The sequence below is a fragment of the Mirounga leonina genome, unplaced genomic scaffold, assembly GCF_011800145.1.
Source record: "Mirounga leonina isolate KUSES-001 unplaced genomic scaffold, KU_Mleo_1.0 Mir_129, whole genome shotgun sequence".
Taxonomy (NCBI): Eukaryota; Metazoa; Chordata; class Mammalia; order Carnivora; family Phocidae; genus Mirounga; species Mirounga leonina.
In genome coordinates, this window is record NW_023270323.1 from 40,102,134 (window position 1) to 40,124,554 (window position 22,421).

A 22,421-nucleotide genomic window follows, 5' to 3' on the forward strand; every position below is an offset into this window, starting at 1 on the left:
GACATTGTAATACAGTGAAACTACTTTAATCTTGGATATATGAAATATAGTTGTTGACTTAGAACCCATTCAGTGTTTCATAGGGACCTCATCTTCATTTCAGCTATTCAGGTATGTTTAATTTTGTCATAAAACTTATTAATGTATCATATAAATAGAAAGGTACATTTTAATGTTGAGGGAGAGGTTCCTTTTAAAAATAACTTCTTTCCTATTTTAAAAAGTTACACACAGGGCGCCTGGGTGGCTCAGTTGGTTAAGCAACTGCCTTTGGTTCAGGTCATGATCCTGGAGTCCCGGGATCGAGTCCCGCATTGGGCTCCCTGCTCGGCGAGGAGCCTGCTTCTCCCTCTGACCCTGCCCTTTTTCATGTACTCTCTCTCATTCTTGCTCTCTCAAATGAATAAATAAATCTTTAAAAAAAAAAAAAGATTCTCTCGCTCCCTTTTCCTCTGCGCCCACCCCCCCCACACTCTCTCTCTAAAAAAAAAAATAAAAATAAAAATAAAATAAAAATAAAAAGTTACACACACACACACACAAAGTTACACAGAAATGTTCAGAGAAAATAAAAATCACCCATGGTCACACCTTTAGGGAGAACCACTATTAACTTTCTGGTGTCATCCTTCCAGCATAAATAATGTAATTTTTAAAAATTGGGGCATCATCATGTGTCTACAATTGTGTGTCCTGGTATGTTGTCCTTGTTGTTTCTTCTGAATGTTTGCTGGGGAGGTTTTGTCATGTCATCATACACTCTTCCATCAGCATTGGCTACATAGTCTTCCATTAAATGAAAATACCATGATTTTTAAAAAATCAGTTCACCGCTATGCGTCACCCATACAAACAATGGTGTAGATAGGCCTTTGGGCGTATCTGTGATCCGTTCTCTGGAATAAAGGGTATGAGTATTTGTAAAGCTGTTCATATATAAGGCTGAATTACCCTGTAGAAAAGCTGCACCAATTCATACTCACTCCAGGAATGTATGAGAATAGTGGGGAAATTGGACATGCAGACTCTGGGTTCACAGCTTGGCTCTGTCACCCTCCAGTCATGTGATATTCCTCAGACTTCGGAAAAGTAGAGGAGATAAATGTATGTCATGTGGCCATTTTGAGGATTAAATGAGATAAAGAGCTTAGGCCTGCAAATGGCAGTTCGTGATCATCATCCAGATTCTTCCGCTTGTGATTCAATTCTCTCAGCAAACACTTCTGAGGGTCCTCTGGCTGCCGGCCTCCCTTCCCGGCACTTGGGGTGCACAAACAGATGAAGGTCATGGCCCTCGTGGAGCTCACGTTCTAGTCCGGGGAGGGAGGAGACAGACAATAACTAGCATAAACACAAACAGACATATTTAAAAAGTCACTGTAAAGTATATTGGACGGCAAGGAGCATGGTTTGGGGGATAAAGCAGAGCCGAGTAAGGATTCCCAGGAATTCAGAGGGCTCGGGTTGGAATTTTAAGAAGGGTAATCAGAATAGACACTAGTGAGGTGACAGTTGAGCGAAGACTTGAAGGGGGCGAGAGGGTTAGCCCAGGGGATAACAGGAGAATGGCTCTAAGTGGGAGCGTGCCCGGAGACTCCGTTCCAAGCAACGGGCAGTGCAGGCAGCACCAAGGGCTTGAGACGGAGGATAGGAGAGGGTGACATCAGCGGGGTGGCAGGCGCAGGCCACGTAGGTCTTGCAGGGGGTCGGGAAGCAGAGCAGGTGGGGCCTTTTTTTATGTGTGGAGTGAGGAGGAGCCCTCGCAAAGTTCTGAGCAGGGGAGTGACATGATGTCTCACATTTTGTGAAAATCACTCTGGCTGCTGTGTTAAGAATAGACAATAAGGTTCATGGGTAGAAACAGGGACCCTGGTGAGGGGTCTCTGCTGCGGGAGGTCATAGTGACTCCAGCCAGGGTGGGAGTAGCGAAGGTGACTGAGTGGTTCGATTCTAGATATGTTGTGAAGGTCACGCTGGTAGGATTTCCCATGGGTTGTGACTTGAGTGTGGGGTAGGAGAGAAATAGGAGTCAAGGATTTAGTCCAAGGATTTTGATCCAAGCACCTGGAAGATGGAATTGCCCTTGATCGAGAGGAGGGAAGATCGGGAGTTGAGTTCGGGAGGTGCTAAGTTTGAGGAGTCTTCCAGACATCCAAGTGGAGGTATTGAGAAGGCAGCTGGATAGATGAACATCTGGGGTTTGGGAGGGAGGGCTAGAATGAAGATGTATGTTCGGGAGTCATCAGCACATGCATGGTGATTTTAAAGCTACAAGATTAAATAAAATCTCCAAGGCTATGTATTGAGATAGAAAAGAGGAAAGGGTCAAGGACTGACCCCTGTGGAGGTTCCAACTTTAGAAGATGAAAGAAAGAGAAAACCAGCAAAGGGGACAGAGAAGAGGCAAGCAGCAAGGTAGGCAGAAAACTGGGTTGGTCTGATGTCCTGGAAGCCACGTGCAAGAAGGAGGAGTAAGAAAGGAGAGATCCCGTGTGTCAACAGCCACCGAGGGATCAAGTTAACACAAAGACTGAGGGGCGCCTGGGTGGCTCAGTGGGTTAAGCGTCGGCCTTTGGCTCAGGTCATGATCCCAGGGTCCTAGAATCGAGTCCAACATCAGAGGGGAGCCTGCTTCTCCCTCTCTTTCTGCCTGCCGCTCCTCCTGCTTGTGCTTTCTCTCTCTCTCTCTCTCCCTTTCTCTCTCTCTCTGTCAAATAAATAAAATCTTTAACACAAGGACTGAGAACCTATGGGTTTGTGTGCAGTCAGCAGCTTGCCCAGCTGAGAGCTGACTTGAGGCAGTGGGTAGAACAAAAAGCCTGATGAGAGTAGGTTTAAGAAAAAATGAGAGAAGACTTGGAGATAGTGAGTACAGATGAATCTTTGAGGAGTTTGGCTCTAAAATAAATATGGCAGTAGCTGGTTCAGGAATTATAATGAAAAGAAGGTGGTATGTGTGTGTGTGTGTGTGTGTGTGTGTTTCAGAATGGGAAAGATATGACATGTGTGCAAGTTTAATGGAAAGGATCCTGAAAAGGGAGAGGAAAACTTTGTGAGGTGGGAGAGAGGAGAACTGCTGGAACAACATCTTGAGTAGGCAAGAGAGAATGGAAAGTGGAAAAATGCACATTAGATTGAAGCATAGGAAATTCATCTACACCGAGATTTGGCTTTGGGCTCTGGTGAGTGGTAAAGAGTCTGTGAACATTCTCTTCCCATTGCCACACTTTCTCATGTACTTACTGAGCATCTACTAGATGTCCAACACTAGGTTGTTCATTAGGTCATTTTACCAGATTCTTGTATTATTGACATGCCTTCACCTCTCCAGAACACTCAGGAATGTTTAGAGGACTTACAGGGTTTCAAATGACAGGGGTAATGATACCCATAGAAGCCTGAAGGATAAGCGTCTTTCCAAAGCCCTCCCTGACTACATGAGCCCTTCCTGGGGTCAAGAATTTAAAGCAGTTACCCTATTATCCATTACCGAACACTGATAGAACCTCCTGCTAAAAATAGTTGTGCTAAAAATAAAAAGTTCCAGCCCTTATCTGAAGTTTGTCAGCTAAGCAGCCAACATCTACATCTACATATTTGGAAACATCTGGACAAACACTTGGATATTTGGAAACATCAGATATCTTGGCATCCTTTGGCATTTGCAAAGCTTTTACTCCTTATCTAGGTATTCTGGTTTTGTGTAGACAGAGCCAAGCAGTGTGAATGATCCACTTGAAATCAAGCCTCTGTCCACAAAGGTCTGTTTCCATCCTCATGGAAGCCCTTACCAGGGGAAGAATACAGTAATCGTGGAACCATGCGAAACAGAATGTCATCACCATGAAAATAAACACTCCCTTATATTTAGGGGTAAATTCTTTCACCAAATCTTCATTTTGTGTTTCAATTCTCATTCTAAGCAACTAAACTATTTTCATTTCTCCTGTTAACTCAAGAAATTACATCTTCCCCTCATCTTCTTTCTAACGTTTGATGAAATCTTAAATGTATTAAAACCCTTCCACACTGCGGCCAATGTGTACTATTCAGGTTCTTATCAGGCCTCGAGGTTAAGTCAGCTTTGCCTTTATTGCCTTTGGATTATGTTACTGCAGTTCATTATGAGTTGTTGGATAAGATGCTGCAGCCTAACTGACTGGAAATTAAATCCAATGTACCGTTCAGCTTTTCAAAAAAAACCCGTGATTCTTTGTAGTCAATTGGGTATTAAATTCAGCTTCCTTTATTTATTCAAGGTATCATGATAAAAGATAGGCAGATCTTTTATCTATTTTTCTTTATGCCCTTAATAGCACCTTGCAATCTGTTGTCCCGTGTTTATACATACTTATTATGTATGAAATGCCCTTCAAATCAAGGAAAAGCAAACTTCTCAGTAGCTGGTTTCAGAATCTTTGATACCTCTCCATCCCTCTGGTGTAGTAATAACTCAAGGATGTTTAAATGACTTTATATGGTCAGATTCCACAGGAGAGAAACTGTTCAGAGGCAGCTAGTCAATCTGCTGGCTTCTTACTCCTTTTTATGGTTCCTACCATATCCTTTATATGATATGAGTTTTGAGAGTTAAAAATCGGTGAGAATGGGGGCACTTGGGTGGCTCAGTCAGTTAAGTGGCCAGTTCTTGGTTTCAGCTCAGATCAGGATCTCAGCGTTGTGAGATGGAGCTGTGCTGTGCACAGAGCCCGCTTAGGATTCTTTCTCTCCTTCTCCCTCTGCCCTTCCCCACTCATGCTCTCTCTCTCTAAAAAAATAAAAATAAAAATAAATTTTAAAAAATCTGTGAGGAGGCTCAATGCCATAAGTAGATCTTTGAATCCCAGAAATATTATATTTTTCACCACACATGTGTAAAAGGAAGAGAGTAAAATTATAATTATTGATGAGTATGTATAACTTGCATTAGGTATGGTAACTCTATTACTTGAATTAGGTAGGATGCTGTAACAAATAAGCCCCAAGATCCTGTGACATAGCATAACAGAAGTTTATTTCTTGCTCATGTAGCAGTTCAGTGTAGGTGTCTTGTTCAACCAGTAGCTGTTCGTCCCTATGGTCATTCAAGGATCTGGACTACCTTCAAGTTGTGGGTTCAATAGCACCTGTTAATTTGGAGTCCTCTGAACCTGGCTACCAGATAGTGGAGGGGAGCATAAAAAATCCCATTTCTTAAAAGTCCCAGTTTAGAAGTGACACACTGCTCTGTTCATACACCATTGGTGAGAATTGGTCATATGCCCTGATCTGGATGCAAAGGAGGCTGGGAAGTGTAGTTCCCTTTGGGGACCCGTGTCCAAGTGATAACCCTAAGCTAAGGAAAGGGGTAACATGAATGTTAGCCAGCCATCTCCGCCATACTTGTGTAATGTAAGTACATTAAAAAGTATATTCCATAAAGACTCCTGCTATTAACATTTTGGAATATAGCTAACAAATACTATACATACTGTTCTATTAACTGGATTTTGTTCATTAACAATATATTGATTCATACATCTGTCACATGTATTTTAGATGTACATCATTTGTGTGAACAGAGCATAATTGCACATAGCAGCCAAAACATTTTCTGGTGTGTCTATTTGATAGCTAATATCACAAAGACAGGGACCAGCATGAGACTGTGTAGTATGAAGGGGTGAATTCAGGTTTTGGGGTCAAGCATATCTGGGCTCACATCCTAACCCTCGTATTTGCTAGCTTATAATAATAGGAAGCACTTTCCTTAATCTGTAAAACAGGGATAGGAACTTCAGTTTTTCTATCTGTAAAATGAAGATAATTACCTTTTTTATTAGGTTTCTGTGAGGGTTAGTGAAGTAATTTATGTAAGGCACTCAAATACCAAGACGCATGATGACTACATTTCTTAAATATGATAAATGACTTTATAAGATGTATAAGTTTTTTATTGAGATATAGTTGACATAACAGTATATTAGTTATATTAGTTTCAGGTGTACAATGTGATGACTTGATATTTGTATAAACTGTGAAATGATCACCACAATAAGTCTAGTTAACATCCATACCACACATAGTTACAATTTTTTCCTTGTGATAAGAACTTCAATCATCTACTTTCGTAGCAACTTTCAAATATAATACAGTATTATTAATTATAGTCACCATGCTATATATTATGTCCCCAGGACTTATAAGTGGAAGTTTGTAGCTTTTGACCACCTTCACCAATTTCGCCCACCTCCCCGCCCCCCCCCAACACCACCTCTGGCAACCACCAATCTGTTCTCTGTATCTGTGATTTATCAGTTTTATAAGAAAACTTTTATGTTGTCAGCATTTTATGGCCTAGTGAGATGGACAAGCAAGTAAAGCAAATTAGAGACTGCATACGCCTCACCTGGGGATCTTGATGCTGATTCAGTAGTTTTCAAGTGAGACCACGAATCTGAATTTTTAGCAATTCCCCTAGGGTGATTCATACTTCCCTTGGGACCAAAACTGAGAAACACTGATATATAGGCTCTATCTAGACAGCCAAATAGAGGCCAGCAAATCTCAAAGAGTAAAAAAGCAGAAAATTAAGAGAAATGAATAAATGACCACAGAGTTGTAAGAGAAGCAGGAGATAAGAGGAACATTTATAGCAGTATCTCAAGAGGCAATTTGGGTTAGACAAATTTTCGTTGTATGGGATCATCCCGCATTGTAGACATTTTGCATCCCTGTCCCCCGCCTGCCAAATATCAATAGTATCTCCACAATTACTGTGATCATGAAAAATGCCTCACATTTTCCCAAATATTTCTTACGGGAGCAGACCCACCCATGGTTGAGGACCACTGGTCTAGTTCAAAAGCTTCCCCTTTTCAGATGAGGGAAAGGACCACTTGCTTGTGGTCACACAGCCAATTGGTGGCATGCTGGGAGTAAACCGAGTATCTTGTTCCACATTGAGGGCTTCTTTCCACCATGTGGCCATCTCAGTTTAAAATGCTTTTAAGTGCAAGACAGAAAGTCCAATTTGATCTTACTATGATCACAGGGAAATTGATTGGAACACTTCCCTGGAAAGTCCAGAGATAGAACCCATTCAGGATTATCTGAATTGAATGGCTGTGACGCCATCTGCTTGTGGCTTAACTGGCTTTGCCTTCCTCTGTGTCCGCTTCATCCTCAGCCTGTGACAAGATGCTGGCCAGTTTCCCTGGGTGAGAAGGAATAGACTCAACTAGTCACAGAGGAGACTCAATGACCCAAGTCAACAAAAGGCGGGGGGTCATTGAAGTGTAGCCTGTCTGCTGGGTCTCATCCTGCCACACTGAATATTGAACACACTCAAAGAAAAAAGTCAGAAACCAGAAAGTAATTAAAAAGCAACTGTATGCAACTAGTAAATCGTTGAGCACTACATCAAAAACTAATGATGTACTATATGTTGGCTAATTGAACATCATCATCATCATCATCATCATCATCATCATCATCATCATCAAAGTAATTGTAGTCACTAGTTGTATGTTCAAAGGCCAATACAGGAATCCAAGTCAGATACTGCAGCAACACTTCCTTATCATCTCAGGGCTCCTACTCATACATACCCTGACATGGCTTCAGAATCTTGATGTGTCTCTCTTTCCTAGAAGCTTTATTCTCTTTCTCTTGCCTCCCTTGTCTCCTGTCCTGTCACTCATATACATTCTCTCCATGTCAAATGCCAAAGACCCAGAAATCAGCAAGCCAAAACAGGACTCGCCTCAAAGTTGGGGGTAGGGGGGAAGTTGAGCAGACAAAGGCAAAATCATGCCATAACTAGAGAGGACACCATACCAACAGACACTGATATTTGTAGACATTTGATGCATTTTCTCATACCATTCTCTCTCTCTCATCCTTGATTCTTTGCTGATTTGCTCCAGACTTAAAATCCTAAGCAGAAGAGCCCCATTGGCTCAGCCTATAGCATATTCCCATGTCCTAGGTGCTAAAGGGCAGAGAAAAGTGTATGTTTGAGCATGTGAACTACTAAAATGGAAGACAAGTCCTGCCTTTGGCCAAGATTCATACAATAGGGAATTCCCCAAACAGGAAGGTAGTTCTGATGCTGGGCAGGCATCTGAACTTGGCAGTGGTTGGATAGATGGATAGATGCATGGGTAGATGCGTTGATGGATGCAAGGATGAATTTGGTGGTTCTGATGGGCCACGCAGAGTTCCTCCCCTTTTCAATCCCCTATTCTTTTCTCCTGAGGCTTTAAGGCACAGTGGGACTTCCCCAGAGACTGGAGGACCATACTTTCACCTCCTTCTATGTATAAATAAAGAGAGGATAAGTTAAATTAAGGAGAGGATAATTTAGAATGGAGAGCCAGAAATCATGTATGCCTTTGTTAATCTAACATGTAGAATCATTGTAGTTATGTGTGTGGATAAATAGGTCCTCAGATTCTCTACCAGGTCTCGTCCATATCCTTGATGAGTCATGTCTGGTATCTCTACCAGTTCTCATCCATATTCATGATGGGTCATGTCTGGTATCTTCAGCCTTCTACAGCCACAAGGAAAGACATAAGCCAATATCACACCAAGAAGACCTGAGCAAGCAGGGCGTTTAGTACATTTAAAACTAAGGCAGATCCTGGGGCGCCTGGGTGGCTCAGTTGGTTAAGCGACTGCCTTCGGCTCAGGTCATGATCCTGGAGTCCCGGGATCGAGTCCTGCATCGGGCTCCCTGCTCAGCGGGGAGTCTGCTCCTCCCTCTCCCGCTCCCCCCTCTTGTGCTCTCTCACTCTCTCTCTCAAATAAATAAATAAATAAAATCTTTAAAAAAAATAAAACTAAGGCATATCCTTCGAGATTTCAGAGTTAAAATTGTGTGAAATGACTATTTTGCTCAAGATCCATATATGTACAATTTTGAGCCTATACTTACATATTAGGCACCTTAACTATGTAATTGCACTAATCCTGACAACAAGATTAATATCCCCCTTTTGTTTACGAGGAAGCTGGGAGGGTGTACTTCTCTTGAGGGCACACAGCTAGTAAGTAACAGAGCCGGAATTCCAAGCTCAGCCATGTCCAGTACACCCAGCAGTCGGACTCACAGCCTAATTCCCTCCCATGCCAGCCGTACTAAACAAGTCCTTTCTTTGCCGCTTTGATATATTCATTTGTAGTCAGTTAAACCGGTTTTTAGGCAGACTTTCTTAATGGATGTTAATGCTTCTGTGCTAGAACTAGCTTTCTCTCCAGAATACCCAGGAACATTTCAAAGTCACACTGAGCAGTAACAAATTACATTTTCCTCAACAAATTTCTTAGCTGTCATAAAATGATTATGGATGTTGCCTGTGTAGGTTGGTGTTTCTGTCCTGGCTGTGAGCCGTAGTGCAGGAAAACATCAAAGTTTTGTGGGTGACAAAGAATCACCTCTGATCTTGACTTCAAAGATAACCAAACAAAAACCTTCCCAGCAACACCTTTGAGATTAATGTCAATCAAGTTTTTCTGCAGCTTGTTGATACAAGTATGCACATTACAATGAATGAAGCGTGTTAGGAAACTATAAACCTCCTCTAAAATGGCAGTAAAAATACCTACAGGACACACACAATTTTTTTCTGATATATTATAAGAGAATTTAACAAATGGACACTTTTTACCCCTTAGCCCTGATTCTCCAGCACCAATTTTAAAAGGGTGTCAACAAAGCTCCATCACCAAGCGGGATGGTGCTCTTTCTAAGCCATGAATCCAAGCACCTGACATCTTCTCTACTGTGTGCAGTTTTCCTTTCTGTCCTGCTCTCCTGAGTATGCATGCTGAGTTTCTCAAAGCCTTTTGATCTGGGTCTGGGGCTTACTTGAAATTTTCAATTCTACCTCCACCTCTTCTGGAACGTGGCAATCTGAGGAAAGACACCTTGCTCCTGGCACACTTCCCAGGCTGGCTCAATGCCTCATGTTGGTGTCCCACGGCACCCAGGGCAACCTTGACCACATCATTTACTATATGGCATCATCTTTGAGCTCTTAGACAGCCAGGACCATGTTTGGACCATCTTTGTATCCCAGACACAAAGCCCGGTGCCCAACACAGAGTGGGTGCTCAGTACCTGTTGTCCAATTAAGTGCACAAATGGAAGTACAGACCACCCTTCATGCATACAGTTGAAAATGAGTGTCCTCAGGAGTCTGGGAAAGGACAGCAAGAATGGTGGGGACAGGTCAACTGGAACAAGGATGGGCAATGGGAGTATGTGATGTGGAAAGGTCCAGGGAGTCAGAGGAAGTACAGTTACTAGAAAGGAGTGCATTAGGCACAAGCTAAAGGTGACAGAGATGATAATACAGCCATTATGGGGCCTGAGCTAGAGCTTCAGGCCCCAGAGGGCTGACATTATTTTCCATGTAATCAGTGTCCAGATGGACTCTATCTTTTTTAACTCTTCCCATCCAGAAGGGTGTGGCTGGGATTTTGTATTTATTTATTATGTGCTTATGTGAGATCCAGGCTAATGTGGCAGCACCCTCATTTGTGGGACAAATGCTGAACAGCTTCCTCAGCTCTGCACACCCATGTCCTCGATGATGAGTCCGCCCCAATAGGAGCTTGATAACACCTCCAGACTGGGAAAGATACTATGCTATTGGAATTGGACTCAGGGCATTATGAGACACCTTAGAATGGTTTTTAAACATTTTCAATCAAAATACTCTAAATTTAATAATTCATTAGTCAACAAACGTGTGTAAAGTTTCGATGACATGTTAGCTATTATGCTAGATCCAAGGATAATAATCACAGTCTTAATTAAAATAACAGTAGCAATGCTCAAATGTAAAAGCATTACACTTTTCACATCACTGTGCTTCTACAGCCACAGAAGAATGTGAGCAAGAGTATCACGTCATCTACAAAGAGTGAGGGTTTGACTTCTTCTTTGTTGAATCAGATGCCTTTTATTTCTTTTTGCTGTCTGCCTGCTGAGGCTAGGACTTCTAGTACTATGTTGAACAACAGTGGTGATAGTGAACATCCCTGCCTTGTTCCTGATCTTAGGGGAAAAATATTCAGTTTTTCCCCAATAAGAATGATATTCATTGTGAGCTTTTTGTATATGGCTTTTATGATATTGAGGTATGTTCCCTCTATCCTTGAATCAAGAAAGGATGCTGTACTTTGTCAAATGCTTTTTCTGCATCTATTAAGAGGATTGTATAGTTCTTGTCCTTTCTTTTATTAATGTAATGTATCACATTGATTGATTTGTGGATGTTGAACCACCCTTGCAGCACAGGAATAAATCTCACTTGGTCGTGGTGAATAATCCTTTTGATGTACTGTTGGATCCTATTGGCTAGTGTCTTGGTGAGAATTTTGGCATCCATGTTCATCAAGGATATTGGTTTGTAATTCTTTTTGATGCAGTCTTTGTCTGGTTTTGGGATCAAGATAATGCTGGCCTCATAGAATGAGTTTGGAAGTTTTCTTTCCACTTCTATATTTTGAAACAACTTCAGAAGAGTAGGTATTAATTCTTCTTTAATTATTTGGTCAAATTCCCCTGGGAAGCCATCTGGCCCTGGACTCTTGTTTGTTGAGAGATTTATGATTACTGCTTCAATTTCCTTGCTGGTTATGGGTCTGTTCAGGTTTTCTACTTCTTCCTGTTTAAGTTTTGGTAGTTTTTTTTTTTTTTTAAAGATTTTATTTATTTATTTGACAGAGAGAGAGAGACAACACAAGCAGGGGGAAAGGCAGGGGGAGAGGGAGAAGCAGGCCTCCCACTGAGCAGGGTGCCCGATGTGGGGCTCGATCCCAGGACCCTGGGATTATGACCTGAGCTGAAGGCAGATGCTTAACTGATTGAACCACCCAGGAGCCCAGTTTTGGTAGTTTATACATCTCTAGGAATGCATCCATTTCTTCCAGATTGCCTAATTTGTTGGCATACTGTTGCTCATAATATGTTCTTATAATTGTATTTCTTTAGTGTTGGTTGTGATCTCTTTTCTTGCATTCATGATTTTATTTATTTGGATCCTTTCTCTTTTCTTTTTGATAAATTCTGCCATGGGTTTATCAATCTTATTAATTCTTCCAAAGAACCAGTTCCTTGTTTCATTGATCTGTTCTACTGTTCTTTTGGTTTCTATTTCATTGATTTCTGTTCTAATCTTTACTAACTCTCTTCTCCTGCTCCGTTTAGGCTTTATTTGCTCTTTGTTCTCCAGGACCTTTAGGTGTAAGGTTAGGTTGTATATTTGAGACCTTTCTTGTTTCTTAGGACCACCTTTGCTGCATCCCAAAGGTTTTCAACAGTTGTGTTTTCATTTTCATTTGTTTCCATGAATTTTTTTTTAATTCTTCTTTATTATCCTGGTTGACCATTCATTCTTTAGTAGGATGCTCTTTAGCTTCCATGTATTTGAGTTCTTCCAAATTTCCTCTTATGATTAAGTTCAGTTTTCAGAGCATTGTGGTCTGAAAATATGCAGGGAATGATCCCAATCTTTTGGTACTGGTTGAGACCTCCTTTGTGACCCAGTATGTGAGTCTATTCTGGAGAATGTTCCATGTGCACTCGAGAAGAATGTGTATTCTATTGCTTTAGGATGGAATGTTCTTTTTTCTTTTTTAAGATTTTATTTATTTATTTTTGTGGGAGAGAAAGAGAGCATGCACACGCATGCACAAGAGAGAGAGAGAGCTCAAGCGGGGGGAGAGGGGCAGAGAGAGAAGCAAACTCCCTGCTGGGCAGGGAGCCCAATGCGGGACTCCATCCCAGGACCCTGGGATCATGACCTGAGCTGAAGGCAGATGTTTAATCAACTGAGTGACCTAGGCACCCCTAGGATGGAATGTTCTTGATTATATCTGTGAAGTCCCTCTGGTAAAGTGTGTCATTCAAAGCCCTTGTTTCCTTTGTTGATCTTCTGCTTAGATGATCTGTCCATTGCAGCGAGTGGGGTGTTGAAGTCTCCTACTATTATTGTATATCATCAATGTGTTTCTTTAATTTTATTATTAATTGGTTTATCTAATTGGCTGTTCCCATGTTAGGGGCATTAATATTTACAATTGTTAGATCTTCCTGTTGGATAGACCCTTTAATTATGATATAGTGTCCTTCCTCATTTCTTATTACAGTCTTCGGTTAAAAATCTAATTTGTATCACATAATGATTGCCACCCCAGCTTTCTTTTGATGTCCATTAGCATGATAAATGGTTTTCCACCCCCTCACTTTCAATGTGGAGGTGTCTTTGGGTCTAAAATGATTCTTTTTTTTAAGATTTTTAAATTTTATTTATTTGACAGAGAGAGAGAGAGACAGCAAGACACAAGCAGGAGGAGTGGGAAAGGGAGAAGCAGGTTTCCCACCAAGCAGGGAGCCTGATGCGGGGCTTGATCCCAGGACCCTGGGATCATGACCTTAGCTGAAGGCAGATGCTTAACAACTGAGCCACCCAGCCACCCCTAAAATGATTCTTTTGCAGACAGCATATCAATGGGTCTTGCTTTTTTATCCAATCTGATACATTGTGCTTTTGATTGAGACATTTACCCCATTTACATTCAGAGTAACTATTGAAAGATATGAATTTAGTGCCATTGTATTACCTGTAAAGTTACTGTTTCTGTATATTGTCTCTGTTCTTTTCTGGTCTGTTACTTTTGGGCTCTCTCTTCACTTAAAGGACCCCCTTTAATATTTCTTGCAGGGTTGGTTTAGTGATCACAAATTCTTTTAGTTTCTCCTTGTCCTGGAAGGTTTTTGTCTCTCCTTCTATTCTGAATGACAGCCTTGCTGGGTAAACTATTCTTGGCTGCATATTTTTCCCATTTAGCACTCTGAATATATCATGCCAGTCCTTTCTGGCCTGTCAGGTCTCTGTGGATAGGTGTGCTGCTAATCTCATGTTTCTACCCTTGTAGGTTACAGACCTTTTGTCTCGAGCTGCTTTCAGGATTTTCTCTTTGTCTATGAGATCACTATTATATGTCGAGGTGTTAGCCTATTTTTATTGATTTTGAGGAGGGTTCTCTATGCCTCCTGGACTTGAATGCCTATTTCCTGTCCCAGATTAGAGATGTTCCCTGCTATAATTTGCTCCAATATACCTTCTGCCTCTCTCTCTCTCTCTCCTCTTTTTCTGGGATCCCAATTATTCTAATATTGTTTCATCTTATGGTATCCCCCTCATGATCCAGTAGTTATTTATCTCTCTTTTTCTCAGCTTCTGTATTCTCCATCACTTGATCTTCTAAAACATTGATTCTCTTTTCTGCCTCATGTATCCTAGCAGTTAGAGCTTCCATTTTCTATTGCATCTCACTAATAGCCTTTTTTATTTTGACTTGATTAGATTTTAGTCCTTTTATTTCTCCAGAAAGAGATTCTCTAGTGTCTTCTATGCTTTTTTCAAGCCCAGCTGGTATCTTTAATCATTATTCTGAACTCTAGTTCTGACATCTTACTTATGTCCATACTGATTAGGTCCCTGGCAGTTGGTACTGCCTCTTGTTCTCTTTTTTGACATGAGTTTTTCCAACTTGTCATTCTGTCCAGAAAAGAATAGATGAACAAGAGAACAAAATACTAAAATGGCAACAATGACCCCAGAGAAATATACACTAAACAAATCAGAAGAGGCCCAAAACAGAAATAAATAAATAAATAAATAAATAAATAAATAAATAAATAAATAGAGAGAGAGCGAGTATAATCAGACAGGTGAACAGAACAGAGCAATACACTATATCCTGGGTGTATTTTGGTCTGTTTGTTAGAAGAAACTACATCCAAAAATTGTAAAGAAAGAAAAACTTATATATATACAAAAACAAAATTAATTCCATTGAAAGGATAGAATGTAACTGTGAAGATGAAAATTAAAAAAGACTTTAACAAAGAAAGGAAAGAAGAAGAATAAGAAAAAAAGAGAGAGAGAGAGTGAGAGAATATGATCAAACAGGTGAAGAGCACAGAGCAATACACTAGACTCTGCGTGTACTTTGGTCTGTTTGTTAGAAGAAACTGCATCCCAAAACTGTAAAGAAAGAAAAACTTATATAAGTTTTATATGATGAAAATAAAGAGTGCAATTTTAATATATATATATATAATTAATTTAAATACAACAAAAAGATATAATGTAAGTGTAAAAATTAAAAATTTAAAAGATTTTTTAAAAAATTGATAAAATAAGAAATTGGTTGAAAAAGGAAAGAGAAAAAATTAAAATTGAAAAAACTAAAGAATCGTGGGGAAAAAACAATGAATTCTATATACCAATTTCCCCCTAGCACTGGAGTTGTTCAGTTCTGTGTGACCCAGTAAATTTGGTCTTGGCCAGATGTTCTTGCTTATCTTCTGGGGAAGGGGCCTGTTGCTCTGATTCTCAAGTGTCTTTGCCCGTTCAGAACTGTACCGCCCTTGCCAGGGGGCCAGGCTAAGTAATCTCCTCCCCTTTGCTCTATGTGGCTTTTGTTCCCTGAAGGCTTTCCCCACAGCTTTAGAGGATGAGAATGAAAATGGTGGCCTCCCAAACTCTGGCATAAGCTTGGGGCCCCACTCCTCAGTGAGCCCTCAGAGAAGAGCAGTCAATCACTCCTGTCTCCCTGGTCTCCATCAGCACTCCGTGCTCACCCAGCCTGTGACCAAGCATTTGTATATCAGACACACAACCCCATTTCAAGTCTCCAAAGCCACTCCTGACAGGTGAGGAAGCAGGGGTCTCCCCAGTTCTGCTGCTTGCTGGGCCCCTGCACAGAGAGTGGTTGCCTTACTGCCCCACAGTTTGCAGTATATGGCAGCCCTGAGCTGGGAGCCCACTCCTGGTCTCACTGAATGCCGCCGGCTTCCTTGCTCTGATGTCTGGGAGCTCTGCCACACTCAGGCACCCTGGAGGATCCTGAGGCCACATCGTCCCACCTAGGATTCCACCCCCGCTTAGCCACCTGCACACCTTTCAGACAGGGACATCCCTCACCAGAGCAGACTTCTAAAAGTTCTGATTTTGCGCTCCATTGCTCTATCACTTTCTGGTGCCAGCTTACAGACGCTCCCTCCCCCACCCTTTATCTTCCCATAGATCACCTGGGATTCACTTCTCTGCACCTCCTACCTTGCAGAAAGAGGTTGCTTGTCTATTTGTAGAGTTGCAGCTATTCTTTTCTTAGGTCTTCAGTTGAGTTTGCAGGTGTTTAGAATGATTTGATAGCTATCTAGCTAAATTCCTGGGACCAGATGAAACTAGGGTCCCCTACTCCTCCACCACCTCGGACCAGTCCCTATCTTAATGAAAATAAAGAGTGCAATTTTGAAAAAACAAATAGACCTCCATTTACAAGGCAACTCTTTCACTTCCTTTCTACTGTTTTGATTATCACTTGCAAGATTTATCTTATTCTTGTTTTGTTTAAATTTGGAAACTGAAATGTTGAAGAGCAGCTGATAAAGCACATATTCCAGACTTGAAAGTTTTAGCTTAGTATCAACTCTTCAGGAAAAGAAAAAGCTAGCAGATTTTCATTTTTCATGAAAATATGGCAATAAAAATACATTTGCAGTTACAAAACAGGTCAAGGTCATTTGCAGCGCTCATTAATTCTGCCACTCCTGTGAAAAATGCTAAAAGCAATGCCTACATTTTGCAAATGGAAAAAAGTTAACAGGTTTCATCTTGCACTGGGTATAAGAGCAAAGCCTGTGGTAGAGCCAGAAATAGAACCTGAATGCATTCATGTTCCATTTTTGATATAGAACAGGACTCAACTCAAGCAGTCTCATTAAAATTGTGCTACAGAAGAAGCAGGTCTACCTCTTCACTCAATTTTCCTTAATATAATTAAATGGTTCATTTTGGCTGTGCTTTCAACTGGATACCTTATGCTAATTCATTTAACCGACCAACCAAATATCATTTACACAGTAATTGCATAGAATACACTGGATGCTAAGCATAATAGGTAGCATGTAATCATTTTAAAGAATTCTTTTAAGAAAAAGCAATATTTGAAATCCAATACAATCAACCATTAGAGGATAGCAAACACTGTTGCTTAAGGTCAGCTGGTCAACATTCAACTTCTAACATGGCTGCCTTAATATAATTCTGGGTTTTAAAGGGTTCAAAATTAAATCCCACAAACACTGTGAAGGAAAAGCACCTTCAAAGTTGTAGAAATCGAGAATTCCGTGCTGCCATCCTGTGTCCACCATCTGGGCACTGCAGCTATGATTTCAGTTTCCCTCCCTAAGTTTGTGCATTTATGCACAAGTGTTGGGGTGGAACTTGAGTCAGTGCTGCTACAGTGTTTCAATGCACTTAGAAACCCTAATATGTCCACCAGCCATCTATACTACTGGACTGGGAATAGAATAGTTCTCACAAAATCTTAGCAATATGTGGATCCTCAGGAGCAAAATGAGCAATTTCATCATGCCTACTGGACCCAGTGGGTAGCTGAAAGGATTAAATGAGATCATCTATGCAGAGCGATGTAAGCACAGAGCAGGTAGTAAGTGATCAGTAAAGGTTAGCACTTTATATCTTTGACATGCTGGCCTGACACATGCCAGCCTTGCAAACAGCAACATTTTATTGGCATGCGTTTATGTAACACATTATCAGTAAGCATCCTTTATGGGCTTGTTTAACATGGTCTTCAAGGCCCGGCATGGTCTGGCAGTGACCAGCATCTCCCGCCACGTCCCCCACTGCAGCCCACTCTATATCATGCCTTATCCTGTATCTCTCTTCATTCCCCATCCCTTGGCTTTTTATGCAGAAGTCACAGCAGCCTTCCTGCATTTCCATGAAAGCACTGAGCTCCTTCCTAGAATACCCACTCTGCACACGCACTCCCTCCTCCATGGAACTATACCCCAAGGTGTTCTCCTTTGCCCCCTAAACTCGTCTTCAGTTTTCTGCTTAATCAGAAAGCTGGGTCTTTGACTTCCATTGTAACGCTAAAGTGCTAATTTTGCATTTTTGATGTGATTCTTGTATTCATGTCTGTTTTACCCACTAGACTAAAGGTTCCCCCAGGGCAAGGTCCATGTTTTGGGATTTTTTTCTCACTATCTATATCCCTCCAGGTCTACCACAGTGTTTGGCATATGTTTGGTTGTCAATACATACAGATTCTATAAACATATAAACATACCCCAGTAGGAGGCTATGACTCTCAAGGACTGAGCATTTCTCTTTTTCTGCTTTATTTCATAATCACTATTCCCCTAACCCCTGGCCTTCACTACACTATGAAAATATACATATTTTACTAGGTTAAAATAGCTTGGGAAAAATAAAATGTAAATTTCAGTTTAAAAAGAGAGGGAAGAAAAGAGAGATCAATGAAATAAACACAGCTAGAAATGGGGCAGTGAGCCAGCATTAGCGAGGAGCAGTATGAGTAGTAGTTAATCCACTGCTGCAGGCCCATTTTAGGGCTGGGAAGGACTGGGAAGCTGAAGGGTTTGAAGACCCCTATCCCATCCCCACCACACTTAATTTTCTTCGTAAGTTTCCTCCCACTAGTGACTTCCCCCAGAACTGTGCGCCCCAGGGCAATGGCCTTTGTCCATCTTGGCCTCCTCTGCATTATCAAATATGGACCAAAACAGGACCCTACCCATGTGCAGGGTGCCAACGAAGCATCACTCTTTAAAGAGCCTTTTATCATATTTAGTCATTTCTGCAGTGAAATATATTTCAAAAAAAGCCCACTACTAACAGTTATGTTGAGTTTTGTTTCTTTGTTTCTTAGAGGCAGAGGGGATGACTATTCACAGGAATGACTATTTGCTATCTTCAGTTTTTCAAGTTGTAATAAACACTTATGTTTTTCTCCTTAGCATAAGACATATTGGTTACTTACGTCTTGATTTTTCTTCTCCACTAGAATGCCAGACTAAGGCCTTTTTTCAACCATTTGAGGATTAGAAAGTTACTCAATGTGAATAAAAATGTGGCATGGGAAAGAACAGCTCGGGATTTTAGGAGGCTGTATGACCCAGAGCTGTGGCCCAGGTGCTGAGCTGGGGAGAGGTAACAGCTAAAGCCTCGCCAAGAGAGTCCCCGAGGAAGGAACGTGGGCCTGCAGATCCAAGAGGGTCCCCTGAGGGACGCCATTATCCCGCCTGGTCCCTCAGGCTCCAAAAATGATGCCCTGCTCAACTGGACTAGTCTTCCCGCCAAAGCAAGAGCCAAAAGTCCTTGGAGCTGAGACCTTGGGGGCCAACGGCCGGCCCCGCCCCCTTCCACCCCCCTTCCCGACGATTGGCTGCTCTCCCCGCCGCCCCGCCCCTGCCTCCCCAAGGGTTGGCTGCTCGCCCCGCCCCCTCCTCCCGCCCCGCCCTCCCTCCGGGGGATTGGCCACCCTCCCAACCGACTTTGCAGCCCAGCGCAGCTGGCGGGGTCTCTGGGGTCGTGAACCTCTCTGTCTCGCCGATTTGGGCGGTGAGTGTGGCTTGGCTCTCCGGTCCCTTGTGGCGGGGAGGGCGCCCGGCCTGCGGGCCCGGCTGGGGCCGCGCTCGCCCCGCGTCCCCTCGAGCTTTGCCCGTCCGGAGCTCCGCTGCTCCTGGCGGCCAGAACGGAGGGGTAGAGCAGTCCTCGGAGGCCCGGGAGGGCGGGCGGCCCAGCTCGTCCCGGGGCCGCGCGAGGCACAGACGCCGCGCGGGGCCGCCCGGAGGCCTCCCCGCGCCCAGGCCCGGGCGCCCTGACAGCCTCGCGCTTCGCTCCCGCAGGGCGCCGCCGCGGTTGCTTTGTCGCGGGTTCGGGGCCGGCCCGCCTGCGGCTGCGGGAGCCCAGCCCGGCCCGACCCGGGGACCCGGGAGTCTGTCGCCGACGTGTGCGGGCTGCAGCGGCCTGAGCTCTACGCGCAGGTAGGTCCCCGTCCTGGGGTGAAAGACGGGGACCCAGGCCCGGAGCACGTGGCGGGTGGCGACCGGGGTTCCCACGTGTTCGGTTCTAAGGGCCCCAAATTGGCGGGCCTTTCGGATAGAGCGAATGCACGTTCCCGGGCTCCCCCCGCACAACAGCTGCTTCCGGTGGGTTTTCCCGAAAGCGCTGAGATGCGGGGGATATTGACGAGGGAGGCGTGCAGGGATCCTAGAGAGAACCCTGTAAAAATCCCCAAAGGCCCTTTCCTGTGCCCTTTTGAGGTTGACATGGTGCCTTAAGAGGCTAACACAGAAGGGTAAAATAAGTCTCCATAAAACCCAGGGAGGAGATTGTAAAACTCCTCTTTGGATCCTGTCTGGAGTCACAGCTGAACCAGAGGAAAGTTTTCTTTCGGTTCAAGCACCCTCCTGATATTTTAACACGCCTCAGAGCACAAGTGATGAAATCAAACTTAACCTTAGCATTGATGGTACATTCAGTGAAAGTGTTGGCATTTGTCTCTGAAGGCAGGAACAACCTACTAGAAAGACATAAAGACTATGAATTGAGAACATCTGAAGGCTGACAAAGGTCACAAAGCCTCTGGAGCCAGACTTCACTGGGTAGGAACAACCGATCCAGAATACTCGAAACTGACCCATTTTGAAATAGTTTTTGGTCACCCCATGCCTGCTGACATCTCTAAACCTTCCATTCCTGGATTGGGTGAGCATATGGGGCCTTGAGTGAACAATTCAATATGTTGACTAGTTATATATAAGAACTGTTGGAGCATATGATCAACAGGTGAAAAAAACATGGTCTTCACTTACTAACAAGCCTTGCCATACCTTTCTACCAGGAGATGGAGTATACATCAAAGTTTTTAGAAGAAAATATGCATTATCAGCTCACTGGGAAAGGCTTTAGGAAATACTGTTAACCATCTACACTGTCATCAGAATAAAAATCTTCCAGGATTCACATAAGACACACCCATGCTAGATCCAGATCATCACCCCTATAACAATTAGAAGGCTGTCCCTATGAGTGACCTCAAATTGAGGATTTCCAGAGCCTACTCAGGCTCCAGAAGCAGATGGCACCATGAAGTAGGCAGCTTTGTCCAAAATCTTGAATCAAGAAGGTTGTCTTCATTTATTTTCCATTGAAGCCTTTCTCCTTGACCTGGAAAATTCTCTGACCTAGAGATCTTTTTTAAAAGACCTTCCTCTTTTATTTACAGAAAGATTGGCTGGAGGTTGCTTGTCCTGAACTATCCTCCCTGTGTTCCTCCACTGTGGGCTCCCTTTCAAACAGTGTCTTGCTTCAACTAATCCTTGGTGCTTTTTCAACAATTCTACCACAACCCCATTACCCACACCCACCACTCTTCCAAACCCTGACACCTTAGCTATTTATCTGATTGCTGGTTATATCAACATCTATATAATGCGCAGGAACCTAACTAGTTTTTGTTCCTGCCCATGGAAATACCTGGTGGACCCATTCTGTGCAGCGGATGTAGAAAAGGGATCGGTATCCACAAACAAGAGGACAAAATCACTCTACTTGGCATTAGGAAACTTCTACAGAAGCTCAAGTTCTGTCATTTACTCCGGTGAAGCTTTTGGAGGGAAATTTTCCTCTTTGCAGTCAAAAATGACACTGGACCCTTCTAGGTAACGTACCAAAACAATACTGTAATCAAACACCACGGTTTGATTCCACAGATGGGGCACCTTCAAACCTTCTATAGATGTTGTAAATGGGTCCAAGACTGATTATTATGATGCAGATGTTTGCCTAGTCACTGGACATTATTCCTGGTTTGCAGGCCACACAAGTAGGACCGGGAATAGCTCGGCTTTTCCCCTGGTTGGTCTGCCCAATACCCAAGCCTACATATGGGTGGCCCAAAATTCTGGGATGACCTGGTTAGGTAATGACACCCATCTCTTCAGCTGCCAAAATCAAACCAAAGGTCTTCTATACCAGATTATTTTGCAACCTGTTTTGCTCTTACAGGCTGACAGAGGCACATGGTAAGTGGAGATGTGTGGATGCCAATATAACCAAATACAGAAGTCATGACGGACACCAGATGCCAGCCTGGTGGGTCACACGTTCCACTCTGACCTTGTCCATGGACGACAACTCTGGTGTTTATATCTTAGGTGGTAATAAGGTATATAAGGCATTCCCACCTAAATGGTCAGGGTGATGTGCACATGGCTACCTGGCAGCTGCCCTCACCAGGTGTCCCACTTTAAATGCTAACCAAATCACAAACGCAGGCTCCTTAATAAACCAAGTAGCACCACATAGATGCACCCAACCAGACATCATGGACAGTCCACCCATTTATCACAACACCAATTCAATAAGGACCCTTTCTCCGGGTTTGGGAATGTCACATCTAGAAGAAACAATTCTAAACATTTCCAAAGTGACAGAACAAGGATTCGCTGCCGCGGTGTAGACCTTGGAAACCCGCCAATCGAGAGTTAGCAGTTTACTCTCTGCACTCCAGAA

The 22,421-nt window shown here is 42.8% G+C and overlaps 1 non-coding gene across 1 annotated transcript; it reads left to right on the forward strand.

The window, feature by feature from the left end:
* Positions 1-20,154: 20,154 nt before the first annotated feature.
* On the forward strand, positions 20,155-20,276 carry LOC118010966. Its single transcript, XR_004679380.1, has one exon. It is a non-coding gene; the product is annotated as a small nucleolar RNA SNORA26 (small nucleolar RNA).
* The last annotated feature ends 2,145 nt before the right edge of the window (positions 20,277-22,421 follow it).